The 14,623-nt window shown below is 38.0% G+C and overlaps 1 protein-coding gene across 5 annotated transcripts in view; it reads left to right on the forward strand.

Moving 5' to 3' along the window:
• LRBA (LPS responsive beige-like anchor protein) overlaps positions 1–14,623 on the forward strand; it is a 789,117-nt gene that overhangs the window by 723,269 nt on the left and 51,225 nt on the right. The gene's annotated exons all lie outside the window — the stretch shown is intronic.

Here is a 14,623-nt window from a genome sequence, read left to right on the forward strand (position 1 = left end):
ATTTCTCAATGTTTATAAATGATGCTTTGCTTTTTTTTTTAAAACCAGCTAGAGAGGTTATCCAAACAAAACCATATTTATTATATAGATAATTTTCTCTTTTGCAATCTTCATGTATTTCTTATCAAGTACATTTACTTGTTATGGGTCCTCTTTTAGCCTTAGTAAGTAGCTCATATTATCAGGATTTTTGTCCTTTAGGAATTAAGCACAAAGTTAAACATATTATGATTAAGTAATCATTTGATTAGTATACCTTTTTAATTTGCTGATACCAAAGCTAGATTTTTTTTTAAGTTTTATTTATTTTGAGAGAGACAGCATGAGTGGGGGAGGGGCAGAGAGGGTCGGGGGGGCGCGAGGGGAGAGAGAATCGCAAGCAGGGTCTGTGCTGTCAGCACAGAGCTTCACCCAGGGCTCAATCCCACAAACTGTGAGATCATGACCTGAACTGAAATCAAGAGTTGGATGATTAACCAACTGAGCCACCCATGTGCCCCCGCCAAAACTAGATTTTTAACTGTGGCTCCAAAGAGCACTGAGGCTGGTCAACTAGACAGTCGGTAAACATTGAGTGGAAACCTGTCAAATATTTGGCAAGTCGTCCTCAACTTAAGATCAAATGTGTGAAAGGCAAGAGAAAAACTGGCACAAGTAATGATAATTATATGTAACAGTAGAAATCAGTGAATGTTCTTAATGTGACTCTTTTTTAAATACTGAAAAGTGAATTCTGAAATATAAAATATAAAGTCTTATTTGGATTTTTAAACCTTTCTTGGTAAAGAATTACTCTAGAATCTTGAGACCACTTTGTAGAATTTAATTTAGGTAATGACAGAAAATCTTGATATGTTAATAAATGGAATGTGTTTACTTAATAAGTTATTCTTTTCAGTTTCTCTCTCCCAATTTTCTAGTGCTTTTAGATGTAAATATATAGGGGGTAAAATGCAATTGCAGAGTTGTGTGCTTAAAAGAAACAGTGTACATAATGTGTTTACCTTAATTGCATCCAAATTTTTAAGTTATTTCTCTTCCAAACCCATCTTAAAATAAAATTTTACAACTTTATTGTTGGTTACTAAGTGTTATGCTGATTTAACTTGTTTTCTCTCTTAGATTAAAAAGACCAGTTCTGAGAGACTAAAATAGTCATTATTAAATTGAAGCCAAATACCACATTGTCACTAAGCCAAGTCTACTTTTATTTCCTTTCCTTTCTTTCTTTCTTTTATTTTCTCTAGTGTGTGTATCTATATTCTCTCTATATACACATTCTCTCCCTCTCTGGATACAGCTATAAAATCACGCAGGTATGCAATAGTTGGCCCAGAAAACAATGGAATACACAGCTTGTTGAAAATATTTTCATAATATTTCCATTTGGAAATCCATTAATAAATTCTCTAGGTAATATTTGAGATGCTGTTTATAAAATATAAATATGTGGTTTTACTGGAATGTCTCAGAGTATTTGCATAGTCTTTTTTATTACTATGTATTTCAACATCTGGAATGCTGCCTGCCGAACTCAGGTTTTATTATAGAAAGTAGTAACGTGCTATTTGCAGAAATAATTGGGAATTGATGAATAAGAATGTTAAGTAATAAAGTAAGCTTTTTAGGAGAAATGTTTAATAGAATGTTTTATTCAATGTAGGGCTGCTTTGTAATAGTGGTAGGAGTGTATCTTGGCTGGATCCCTGCTGAATTATGTTGACTTGAATGGCCATTCATTCTTTCAGTAAATATTTATTGAGCAACTACTGTATGTCAAGCCCCCAGAAGCACAAAAATATTTGACAGTCTCTGGTCTCAAAGAGACTCACAGCCTAGTCAATAAGGCAAAAATTATTAACGAGTTAATTAGAATATTAGATAAGTAAGTAGTAGGGATCAGTACACACTGCTCTAAGAGCAGCAAGGAGGGACAGCAACAGTCTGGATGAGATCAAAAATGAGCTTTCCCAGAAGGCAGAGATGCCTGAGCTAAGTCTTAAAGAATGATAAGGAGGCAACCACGCAGAGAAAAGAAATAGAAAAAAAAAAACAGGAAAAGAAAACAATCTGTACAAAGGCAGTATGACACATTGCATCTCACATTATACAGTATGAGATGACCAGTGGCAGAGGGTGAGACTGGAAGTATAGGCAAGGGCTATGTTATTATTAATCTTAATTATGACTGGTTGGTAACAGTTATGAATGCTTACTTAACCTCAGCCAGTACTGTGTTAATTAAGTCATATATATTTTATACATATATATACATCAACACTTATTTTATACATATATAATGTATATATATAATGTATATATTGTATATATATAATATATATACATCAAACACTTATTGCTAGTTTGCTTTGTGTCAAGAATTGTTCTAAGTGTTATATATCATCTTATTTAATCTTCATAAAAAACAATAAAATATCCACTCTATTATCACCATTTTTAGATGAGGAAACACAGTCACAGAAGGTTAAGTTACTTGCCCAAAGTCACTCAGCTAATATGTGATAAAGCTAAGATTTTGAATTAAGCGGTCTGATTTCAGTGTCTGCATACTTAACCCCATGAGTGGTGCAACCCTGTGGAAAGGAATTTGGATGGAAGGATTTTACCTAGAGAAATCACATAATCAAATTTGCAAACTGAGGATTGAACATCTCTTGCAAGCCCAAGAGTGTTTGATCTTAAGAAAGATGAAACCTGCTGGCTAATGTTCACAATCTTTTGGTCATTGTAGGATATTTTTTCCTCAATGTAGTTTTACAGTAGAGGTAAAAAAAAAAAAACTGCTTAAAAGCAGGGAACACTCTTGTTTTTCAGTGAATCTTTCTAGCACATTGCCTAAGCTGAACCCTCTATGAGATAGCCTAAGGCCAAATGTGTTAATAATTATTGAACTTGACTAAGGGGTACATGGGGATTCATTATCCTATTACATAATAGAAATTTAACATAATAAACAAATTTTTATCACCTGGAACCAAAACTATCTAGATGAAGCAAAGTTCATTCAAAACAGTTTAGGCATGTGGTAGAGTTATTAAGCTACCATATTACCAACCTACTTTCCTGAATCTTCTACCTGTATGTTTCCTGTGATTTCAAACCTCAGTTGTGCCTCTCTATTTTATGTTGCTTTATACAAAAGGCTGAAGGGAAAAGTGAAGAAAAAGTGATAAATAAAATTACTTTGAGGGGCTTTTTTTTTTAATTACTTTGTTTTCAATATATGAAGTTTATTGTCAAATTGGTTTCCATACAACACCCAGCGCTCATCCCAAAAGGTGCCCTCCTCAATACCCATCACCCACCCTCCCCTCCCTCCCACCCCCCATCAACCCTCAGTTTTTTTCAGTTTTTAAGAGTCTCTTATGCTTTGGCTCTCTCCCACTCTAACCTCTTTTTTTTTTCCTTCCCCTCCCCCATGGGTTTCTGTTAAGTTTCTCAGGATCCACATAAGAGTGAAACCATATGGTATCTGTCTTTCTCTGTATGGCTTATTTCACTTAGCATCACACTCTCCAGTTCCATCCATGTTGCTACAAAGGGCCATATTTCGTTCTTTCTCATTGCCATGTAGTACTCCATTGTGTATATAAACCACAATTTTTTTATCCATTCATCAGTTGATGGACATTTAGGCTCTTTCCATAATTTGGCTGTTGGTGAGAGTGCTGCTATAAACATTGGGGTACAAGTGCCCCTATGCATGAGTACTCCTGTATCCCTTGGGTAAATTCCTAGCAGTGCTATTGCTGGGTCACAGGGTAGGTCTATTTTTAATTTTTTGAGGAACCTCCACACTGTTTTCCAGAGTGGCTGTACCAGTTTGCATTCGCACCAACAGTGCAAGAGGGTTCCCATTTCTCCACATCCTCTCCAGCATTTATAGTCTCCTGATTTGTTCATTTTGGCCACTCTGACTGGCGTGAGGTGATATCTGAGTGTGGTTTTGATTTGTATTTCCCTGATGAGCGACATTGAGCATCTTTTCATGTGCCTGTTGGCCATCCAGATGTCTTCTTTAGAGAAGTGTCTATTCATGTTTTCTGCCCATTTCTTCACTGGGTTATTTGTTTTTCGGGTGTGGAGTTTGGTGAGCTCTTTATAGATTTTGGATACTAGCCCTTTGTCCGATATGTCATTTGCAAATATCTTTTCCCATTTCGTTGGTTGCCTTTTAGTTTTGTTGGTTGTTTCCTTTGCTGTGCAGAGGCTTTTTATCTTCATAAGGTCCCAGTAGTTCATTTTTGCTTTTAATTCCCTTGCCTTTGGGGATGTGTCAAGTAAGAAATTGCTGCAGCTGAGGTCAGAGAGGTCTTTTCTTGCTTTCTCCTCTAGGGTTTTGATGGTTTCCTGTCTCACATTCAGGTCCTTTATCCATTTTGAGTTTATTTTTGTGAATGGTGTGAGAAAGTGGTCTAGTTTCAATCTTCTGCATGTTGCTGTCCAGTTCTCCCAGCACCATTTGTTAAAGAGGCTGTCTTTTTTCCATTGGATATTCTTTCCTGCTTTGTCAAAGATGAGTTGGCAATATGTTTGTGGGTCTAGTTCTGGGGTTTCTATTCTATTCCATTGGTCTGTGTGTCTGTTTTTGTGCCAATACCATGCTGTCTTGATGATGACAGCTTTGTAGTAGAGGCTAAAGTCTGGGATTGTGATGCCTCCTGCTTTGGTCTTCTTCTTCAAAATTCCTTTGGCTATTTGGGGCCTTTTGTGGTTCCATACGAATTTTAGGATTGCTTGTTCTAGTTTCGAGAAGAATGCTGGTGCAATTTTGATTGGGATTGCATTGAATGTGTAGATAGCTTTGGGTAGTATTGACATTTTGACAATATTTATTCTTTCAATCCATGAGCAGGGACTGTTTTTCCATTTCTTTATATCTTCTTCAATTTCCTTCATAAGCTTTCTATAGTTTTCAGCATACAGATCCTTTACATCTTTGGTTAGATTTATTCCTAGGTATTTTATGCTTCTTGGTGCAATTGTGAATGGGATCAGTTTCTTTATTTGTCTTTCTGTTGCTTCATTGTTAGTGTATAAGAATGCAACTGATTTCTGTACATTGATTTTGTATCCTGCAACTTTGCTAAACTCATGTATCAGTTCTAGCAGACTTCTGGTAGAGTCTATCGGATTTTCCCTGTATAATATCATGTCATCTGCAAAAAGCGAAAGCTTAACTTCATCTTTGCCAATTTTCATGCCTTTGATTTCCTTTTGTTGCCTGATTGCTGATGCTAGAACTTCCAACACTATGTTAAACGAAGCAGTGAGAGTGGACATCCCTGTCGTGTTCCTGATCTCAGGGAAAAAGCTCTCAGTTTTTCCCCATTGAGGATGATGTTAGCTGTGGGCTTTTCATAAATGGCTTTTATGATCTTTAAGTATGTTCCTTCTATCCCGACTTTCTCAAGGGTTTTTATTAAGAAAGGTGCTGGATTTTGTCAAAGGCCTTTTCTGCATCGATTGATAGGATCATATGGTTCTTCTCTTTTTTTTTGTTAATGTGATGTATCACGTTGATTGATTTGCGAATGGTGAACCTGCCCTGCATCCCAGGAATGAATCCCACTTGATCATGGTGAATAATTCTTTTTATATGCTGTTGAATTCGATTTGCTAGTCTCTTATTGAGAATTTTTGCATCCATATTTATCAGGGATATTGGCCTGTAGTTCTCTTTTTTTACTGGGTCTCTGTCTGGTTTAGGAATCAAAGTAATACTGGCTTCATAGAACGGGTCTGGAAGTTTTCCTTCCCTTTCTATTTTTTGGAATAGCTTGAGAAGGATAGGTATTATCTCTGCTTTAAACGTCTGGTAGAACTCCCCTGGGAAGCCATCTGGTCCTGGACTCTTATTTGTTGGGAGATTTTTGATGACTAATTCCATTTCTTCGCTGGTTATGGGTCTGTTCAAGCTTTCTATTTCCTCCTGATTGAGTTTTGGAAGAGTGTGGGTGTTCAGGAATTTGTCCATTTCTTCCAGGTTGTCCAGTTTGTTGGCATATAATTTTTTATAGTATTCCCTGATAATTGCTTTTATTTCTGAGGGATTGGTTGTAATAATTCCATTTTCATTCATGATTTTATCTATTTGGGTCCTCTCCCTTTTCTTTTTGAGAAGCCTGGCTAGAGGTTTATCAATTTTGTTTATTTTTTCAAAAAACCAACTCTTGGTTTCGATGCTCTGCTCTACAGTTTTTTTAGATTCTATATTGTTTATTTCTGCTCTGATCTTTATGATTTCTCTTCTGCTACATTTAGGCTGTCTGTGCTGTTCTGCTTCTATTTCCTTTAGGTGTGCTGTTAGATTTTGTATTTGGGATTTTTCTTGTTTCTTGAGATAGGCCTGGAATGCAATGTATTTTCCTCTCAGGACTGCCTTCGCTGCATCCCAAAGCATTTGGATTGTTGTATTTTCATTTTAATTTGTTTCCATATATTTTTTAATTTCTTCTCTAATTGCCTGGTTGACCCATTCATTCTTTAGTAGGGTGTTCTTTAACCTCCATGCTTTTGGAGGTTTTCCAGACTTTTTTCCTGTGGTTGATTTCAAGCTTCATAGCATTGAGGTCTGAAAGTATGCGTGGTACGATTTCAATTCTTGTATACTTATGAAGGGCTGTTTTGTGACCCAGTATGTGATCTATCTTGGAGAATGTTCCATGTACACTCGAGAAGAAAGTATATTCTGTTGCTTTGGGATGCAGAGTTCTAAATATATCTGTCAAGTCCATCTGATCCAATGTATCATTCAGGGCCCTTGTTTCTTTATTGACCATGTGTCTAGATGATCTATCCATTTCTGTAAGGGGAGTGTTAAAGTCCCCTGCAATTACCACATTCTTATCAATAAGGGTGCGTATGTTTGTGAGTAATTGTTTTATATATTTGGGGGCTCCTGTATTCGGCGCATAGACATTTATAATTGTTAGCTCTTCCTGATGGATAGACCCTGTGATTATTATATAATGCCCTTCTTCATCACTTGTTACAGACTTTAATTTAAAATCTAGTTTGTCTGATATAAGTATGGCTACTCCAGCTTTCTTTTGACTTCCAGTGGCATGATAAATAATTCTCCATCCGCTCACTCTCAATCTGAAGGTGTCCTCAGGTCTAAAATGAGTCTCTTGTAGACAGCAAATGTATGGGTCTTGTTTTTTTATCCATTCTGATACCCTATGTCTTTTGGTTGGCGCATTTAGTCCATTTACATTCAGTGTTATTATAGAAAGATATGGGTTTAGCGTCATTGTGATGTCTGTATGTTTCATGCTTGTAGCGATGTCTCTGGCACTTTGTCTCACAGGATCCCCCTTAGGATCTCTTGTAGGGCTGGTTTAGTGGTGACGAATTCCTTCAGTTTTTGTTTGTTTGGGAAGACCTTTATCTCTCCTTCTATTCTAACTGACAGACTTGCTGGATAAAGGAATCTCGGCTGCATATTTTTTCTGTTCATCACATTGAAGATCTCCTGCCATTCCTTTCTGGCCTGCCAAGTTTCAGTAGAGAGATCGGTCACGAGTCTTATAGGTCTCCCTTTATATGTTAGAGCACGTTTATCTCTAGCTGCTTTTAGAATTTTCTCTTTATCCTTGTATTTTGCCAGTTTCACTATGATATGTTGTGCAGAAGATCGATTCAAGTTACGTCTGAAGGGAGTTCTCTGTGCCTCTTGGATTTCAATGCCTTTTCCTTCCCCAGATCCGGGAAGTTCCCAGCTATGATTTCTTCAAGTACACCTTCAGCACCTTTCCCTCTCTCTTCCTCCTCTGGAATACCAATTATGGGTAGATTATTTCTCTTTAGTGCATCACTTAGTTCTCTAAATTTCCCCTCGTACTCCTGGGTTTTTTTTATCTCTTTTTGTCAGCTTCTTCTTTTTCCATAATTTTATCTTCTAGTTCACCTATTCTCTCCTCTGCCTCTTCAATCCGAGCTGTAGTTGTCTCCATTTTATTTTGCAGCTCGTTGACAGCATTTTTTAGCTCCTCCTGGCTGTTCCTTAGTCCCTTGATCTCTGTAGCAAGAGATTCTCTGCTGTCCTTTATACTGTTTTCAAGCCCAGCGATTAATTTTATGACTGTTATTCCAAATTCACTTTCTGTTATATTGTTTAAATCATTTTTGATCAGTTCATTAGCTGTTGTTATTTCCTGGACGTTTTTCTGAGGGGAATTCTTCCGTTTCGTCATTTTGGACAGTCCCTGGAGTGGTGCGGGACTGCGGAACACTTCCCCTTGCTGTCTTGAATAACTTGCGTTGGTGGGCAGGGCCGCAGTCAGACCTGATGTCTGCCCCCAGCCCACTGCTGGGGCCACAGTCAGACTGGTGTGTGTCTTCTCTTCTCCTCTCCTAGGGGCGGGATTCACTGTGGGGCAGCGTGGCCCGTCTGGGCTACTTGCACACTGCCAGGCTTGTGGTGCTGGGGATCTGGCGTATTAGCTGGGGTGGATCGGCAGGGTGCACAGGGGCGGGAGGGGCAGGCTCAGCTCGCTTTTCCTTCGGAGATCTGCTTTGGGAGGGGCCCTGCGGCGTCGGGAGGGAATCAGACCCGCTGGAGGGATGGATCTGCAGAAGACAGCTTTGGGTGTTTTCGAGGTGCACGCAAGTTCCCTGGCAGGAACTGGTTCCCTTTGGGATTTTGGCTGGGGGATGGGCGAGGGAGATGGCGCTGGCGAGTGCCTCTGTTCCCCGCCAAGCTGAGCTCTGTCGACCGGGTCTCAACAACTCTCCCTCCCGTTGTCCTCCAGCCCTCCTGTTTTCCGAGCAGAGCTGTTAACTTATAACCTTCCAGATGTTAAGTCCCGCTTGCTGTCGGAACACACTCCACCGGCCCCTCCGCTTTTGCGAGCCAGACTCGGGGGCTCTGCTTGGCCGGCGGGCCGCCCCTCCGCCCCGGCTCCCTCCCGCCAGTCCGTGCAGCGCGCACCGCCTCGCCGCCCTTCCTACCCTCTTCCGTGGGCCTCTCGTCTGAGCTTGGCTCCAGAGACTCTGTTCTGCTAGTCTTCTGGTGGTTTTCTGGGTTAGTTAGGCAGGTGTAGGTGGAATCTAAGTGATCAGCAGGACTCGAGGTGAGCCCAGAGTCCTCCCACGCCGCCATCTTCCCAGGATCTCCTTGAGGGGCTTTTTCAAATCACACATATTCCCCCAGAATTTCTCACATGGCCCTTAAGAATCACTGTATAGTGAAACACTGAAGTGTTGTCACATCCCTCAGCTGTGTTAGGGTGAAGAAATGAGAATTACTGCCTTCATTGGCATCTTTCAGACATTCCCTGAAAGAATCCTTGGTCTCTTACTAATACCAGTTAGCAGACTTCCCTTACATTCCCTATTCTCCCCCTTGCCCACATCTGGCCTTGTCAAGAACTGTGCTCATGTCTCAAGCTTGGTTTTGTCCCTAGTTCAAACCTAGATGAGGCATAAGGGTCTGGGTGAGCCAGTTATGTATAATAGGCACTTGCTATACTTTTTTGTTGTGTGAATACTGTGTGCAAGGTGGTGTTCTACCAGTTTCACACCACTAAAATATATGACATTCTCATCTTTTATGGTATAATTGAAGAGACAGACCAGTAATGTGTGAGAAGTCACAAAATATGACAAGGAAGCTTGAATCAAGTGTGTAATCACCAAAATTAACAGGGTATAAGATTTGGGAAGAAGTACACCAAATAGGTGGAACTCAAGCAAGGTTTTCTAGAGAGGGGTGGGACTCAGAAAATTGTAGATGAGGGTGACCATTCTAGAAGCGGGCAGTCACATGCAAGAAAATATAAGGGGGAAAGAGCTGGTTATATGTGTGTAAGAAGAGCAGCGTTACTGAAAAAGAACACTGTATGAGGGAATTGGATGAGGTAATAAAAGTTGAGAGATGTGAGAAGACCTTTATTGCTTGCATTAGGCCTTTATCTTTTAATGACTGGGGATTAATCAAAGACATTTGATCAAGAGAATATTGCATAAAGGAGGGTTTGGGGAAACTTAACTCTGAAGGATATGTTGAAGGAAGAAACTAAAGAGACTATTGTAATCCTCAATACCTGAAATTATAAGGGGCTTGGATTCAGAAATGAGTGATGGATATGAGAGACTTTATAAAGCAAGTGATTGGGTCTGGTGACTGATTATCTATGAAAGGAGGAGATAAAATTTTTAAAGTAAGAATCTGAGCATAAAAGAAAAATCAAAAAAGAAGGCTAACCCTAGACTAAAGAATGCTAGAATAAAATTAGTTTTTCCAGATTTTAGACACGTTAATTTTAGGTGTGCTGATACATACCATACACACAGTATACATAGATGGCCATTAGGCAGCAGTGTAAATGGGCACTTCATAGAAATCAATAATCCTCTGGTTTTAGATATGATAATCTTGCTCATAGAAGAAAGATTTGTAGTCGTGACAGCAGAAAAAATTTCCAGGGCAGAAAGTGTAGATTGATAATATCAGAGTGCTAGCAGAGAACTTGCAGGGATGAGTTCATTTATTGATGAGAAAGAACAGAAATCAGTAGAAGACAGAGAATAAAGAAGGTTAAAGAACCAGCCTGGGGCAAAGCCATGAAGGCCACAGAAGAGACAATGTCAAGAAACTAGGGTGTGATCTACAGTTTAGACTGTTACAGAGACCAGGGTGAATGACAAATGGTAGGTGAGTTGTAGAAACAATGAAAAGAATCTAGAACTGTCAGTTGATGATATAAAGTGTGACTACAAGAATTTGAGATTACAGGGACAGCTAGCTGGCTCAGTCGATAAAGTGTGCTACTCTTGATCTCAGGGTCCGAGTTCAAGCCCCAAGTTGGGCATGGAGCCTACTTCAAATGAAATAAAAGGACTTTGAGGTTATAATCATTACCTTACAATCTTACTCCATAATTTTCACACTTGAAAAAGCCCTTCTATCGTATATTTATCACCAAGAACTCAAAGGTTAGTCCAGAGTTAAAATATTTGTGTCTAACAATTCTGCAGTCTTTTTAGATGTTGGGAGGACTTGGAAAGAAAATAATTATTTAACTTGTGTGGGATAACACAGTTTTTATTCTGTCATTGAGAGAATAATCAGACCACTATATACATGACCTGAAAAAACCTTTTCCTGAAAGAGGAATGCACAAATTCTACTAAAATTTTAAGACTTAAAAAAAATGTTAAAAAAGAACATTGATATTTTTGAAAGTTGTCTTACCATCATATCCTTTTTATTTCAAAACAATGTAAAATACAAAGCAAGATATGTATCGTCAAGATCAGTTACATTAAGCTTATATCTATAATTAAGATTAATATGCAATAATGTCATTATTCTTAGTTTCTCTGTAGTAGTTAATGTTACTGATCATTCTGCTTGGAACTCTCACCTTACAGCTTCTGTATCACCCGATCCTGCTCCCCTACTCCTAACTCTTCCTCTTCTGTTTTCTTCGTTAGTTTTTTGTATGATGCCCTAAATATGACTGTTTCCCAAGGGCCAGCTCTAGGTCCTTTTGTGTCTCATGTATTTTCTTCCTGGAGTTTAACCAGTGAGTTTCATACTGCGTGCAGAGCACTAAGATTTCTCAGAATTGTCTCAGGAGCTACAAAGGAAGCTTATTAAGGATGGCTTTATCCACCTTTAAAGTAGATAGCCCTATACCTATATTTTTAACATACTGGGGTTTCATGTTATATTGCATTTGGAAAAAGGAAGCCATTTCTGCTGCTTAAAAATACATATATACAGGGAGAGAGAAAGATGTAAAACCACTGACTTACATTTCTCTTTTATGAATTATAATTAAATCAATACTCATCTTTCATTTTAGAGCCAGTCTTGGGTTTTCTTTTGCTCATTGGATATCTCAACATGAGTAGATTGCTATCCCTATCTCTTTAGATTCCACATGTCACATAAAATATATTTTCTCATGGCAAACTAGTTCTCCTGACAGAAACTTGTATTTCCATTCATTTCTTTACTACTCTCGAAAATATGCAAGTTCAAAAGAAAAGAATTAGTCTGGCTTTTTTCTTCATTGGTCAAAGTCCCCGTACTCTATGACCTGTTGATTTTTCCTTAGTCCCTGGCTCACATACTTATCTCTTTTTTTTCAAATACAATGACTTCCATAAAGACTGAGATATATAATCCCTTTTGTTGTGGACTGGTGTCAGAACCTTCAAAGAGATATTTTTGTCTCTGGGTGCTTAGCACTGAAGTATATTTTGAAATCTTGAGCCATACTCCAGTTTCCTAAAATAATGTGTTCATCATTATCCTTATTCACTCCTGAAACATTTCTTCCTTTCCTTCGCTATTTTAGCTGTGTTAGATGGGGATCATACTGAGCCCCAAACCTGATAATGCAGCATTTTATTTAGTGCTTTGTATGTGCTAAAATACTGTACTAAATACTTTGTAAGTATTATTTAATTTTATAAATGATTCTGTGAACTGGGTATTATTAGTTCTCAACTTTGTAGATGAGGAACAGAGATTAAGCTAAATCACACAGCAGATAAATGACAAAGTCCAGATTAACACTCTTAGCTATCTGATGCCACAGGCCAAGTATGGAAGTTATGTCTTCCTCCCTCTACTTTATTTAAATAGGAAAAAAGACATGAGGGCCTTTGGGCAGGGACCACCAAAAGCAACAGTCAAGGGCAATGGCACTGGTTTTGCCAGCTCTTCTTAAAAGAAATTTAAAACTCACATTCCTATTTGTCCATAAATCAGTGTATCATAAAATAGCAGTCCCACCTGTTTCTTTGTGACTACCTCTGGGCTTCAAGCTCTCCCACGGTGTGATATTTTTTCTTCTTCAAGATTGTCCTGATGTTGGTCATAAATTGATTTCACTGATCAAAAACACTTTAGAAGTTCTAAAATGATCCTAGTCTCTGTTCCTTGCTCCCTATTGGCTCCTTTTCTTGTTTCTAAAGTCTAACAACAGTCTTATCTCCTGCTATTAAAACCAAACTTGCCTAGCTGTGCTACTTTACTAACTGTGTCTGAACATACTTTGTGATGATGATGGTGATGATGATGGTGATGATGATGGTGATGATAGAGATAACTTATTAATTCATTCATTAGATTGTAGGCTCCTGCTTTTTGGTGCTCAGTCTTTTTGTACCCTAGACCTTGGTATAGTACCTAAAAGATAAGAAGAAAGGATAGCTTAATGGCCCAGAGTATTAGCTTTAGAATCATGCTGCTTAGGTGCAAATTTTGAGTCTGCAATTTATATGACCTTGGACAAGATATTTAAGTTCTTTGTGCATTATTTTCTTTATCTTTATAGATAAGATGGGTATAGTAAAGGACTCACATCATATAGTTTAAAGATTAGCTGATAAAAGATAGTAAACCACTTAGAAAAATTCCTGGTAAATAGTAAGTACTAAATAAATATTTGTTGGTATTATCAGCCCTTAATGAATATTTGTTGACTGCATATTGTGGGTCTAATCTATACCAAGCATTTTGCTATGGTTTTTATGTAAATATCATTTAATTCTTAATATAGCATGTTGTAGATACTATTATTGTCTACATTTTACATGAGAGAAAATTGAAACTTAGAGAGGTTATTAAATAACTTACCTAGATCACAGAGCTTATAAGTGGTATGCATTCAGGATTTGAACATGGTCTGTTTAACTTCAAAACCCATCTTCCACCATACCACTCAGCTTTCACAAAGGTGTTTTCCAATCTCTTCTGCCTAAGCAAATGATAGAGCACTCCTTGAACTCATTGAAACAACTGTATAACCTTCTGAGTGTATTTGCCCTGCTTCCTATATTGGGAATGCATTCAAGGACAGAAACATTGAGACCTAATACTGCTATGTGCATAGTTGACAATTATTGAACGCATAAATGAATGAATTGCTGTCATTGTTTCCTACAAGATTCACTGTAAAGGACTACGAGTGGTATCCTCAACGAATAAAAAAAGGAAATTAATCCTGGATAATGATTATATTTCCTTGTTTATGAAATATTAATTGCCTGTAGTCCTACAGAGCATATAAAAATTAAGGATCTATTTTCTTCAGGATTAAAAAAATAACATGATGAACATATATTCTCTTATGAATTTGAGAAGTTTTCCTCATTCATTTAACCTGGAACTTCAGAATACTGTCATGGTGTTGAGACAGTCTTTGTGTATATTTGCTTCCTTCTGTCTCCTCACACATACTATATATATATCACTCACCCGATTTAGGGATCTAACAGTAAAGTAGATAGATAGATCAGGTCCTTGCTCTCATAGATCTTGTATTTTAGTGGAAGAGACAGGCATAAACAAGTAAATAAAGTAATTAGAGATAGTGATAGCATCTGGCATTTAGTAGTTTCCCATGATGAAGGAGTTGTTGGTGATTGGGAAGTGAGCATCTGTGCTAGGTGTACAGGAAGATCCATGGTAAGGGATTGCCTTGCAAAGGGTGCATGTACACATCTTTCAGAAAGAGCATGCACATGTTTCTTATGTTTAGTTAGTCCCTGTTTTAACTGTCTCATGCTTGGATGCAACATATGGCTTTTACTTTGTTGTTTAGCCACCTAAGTTCAAAGAGACTGTCAACAATAATGC

Source organism: Lynx canadensis, chromosome B1, assembly GCF_007474595.2.
Source record: "Lynx canadensis isolate LIC74 chromosome B1, mLynCan4.pri.v2, whole genome shotgun sequence".
In the NCBI taxonomy this organism is placed as follows: domain Eukaryota; kingdom Metazoa; phylum Chordata; class Mammalia; order Carnivora; family Felidae; genus Lynx; species Lynx canadensis.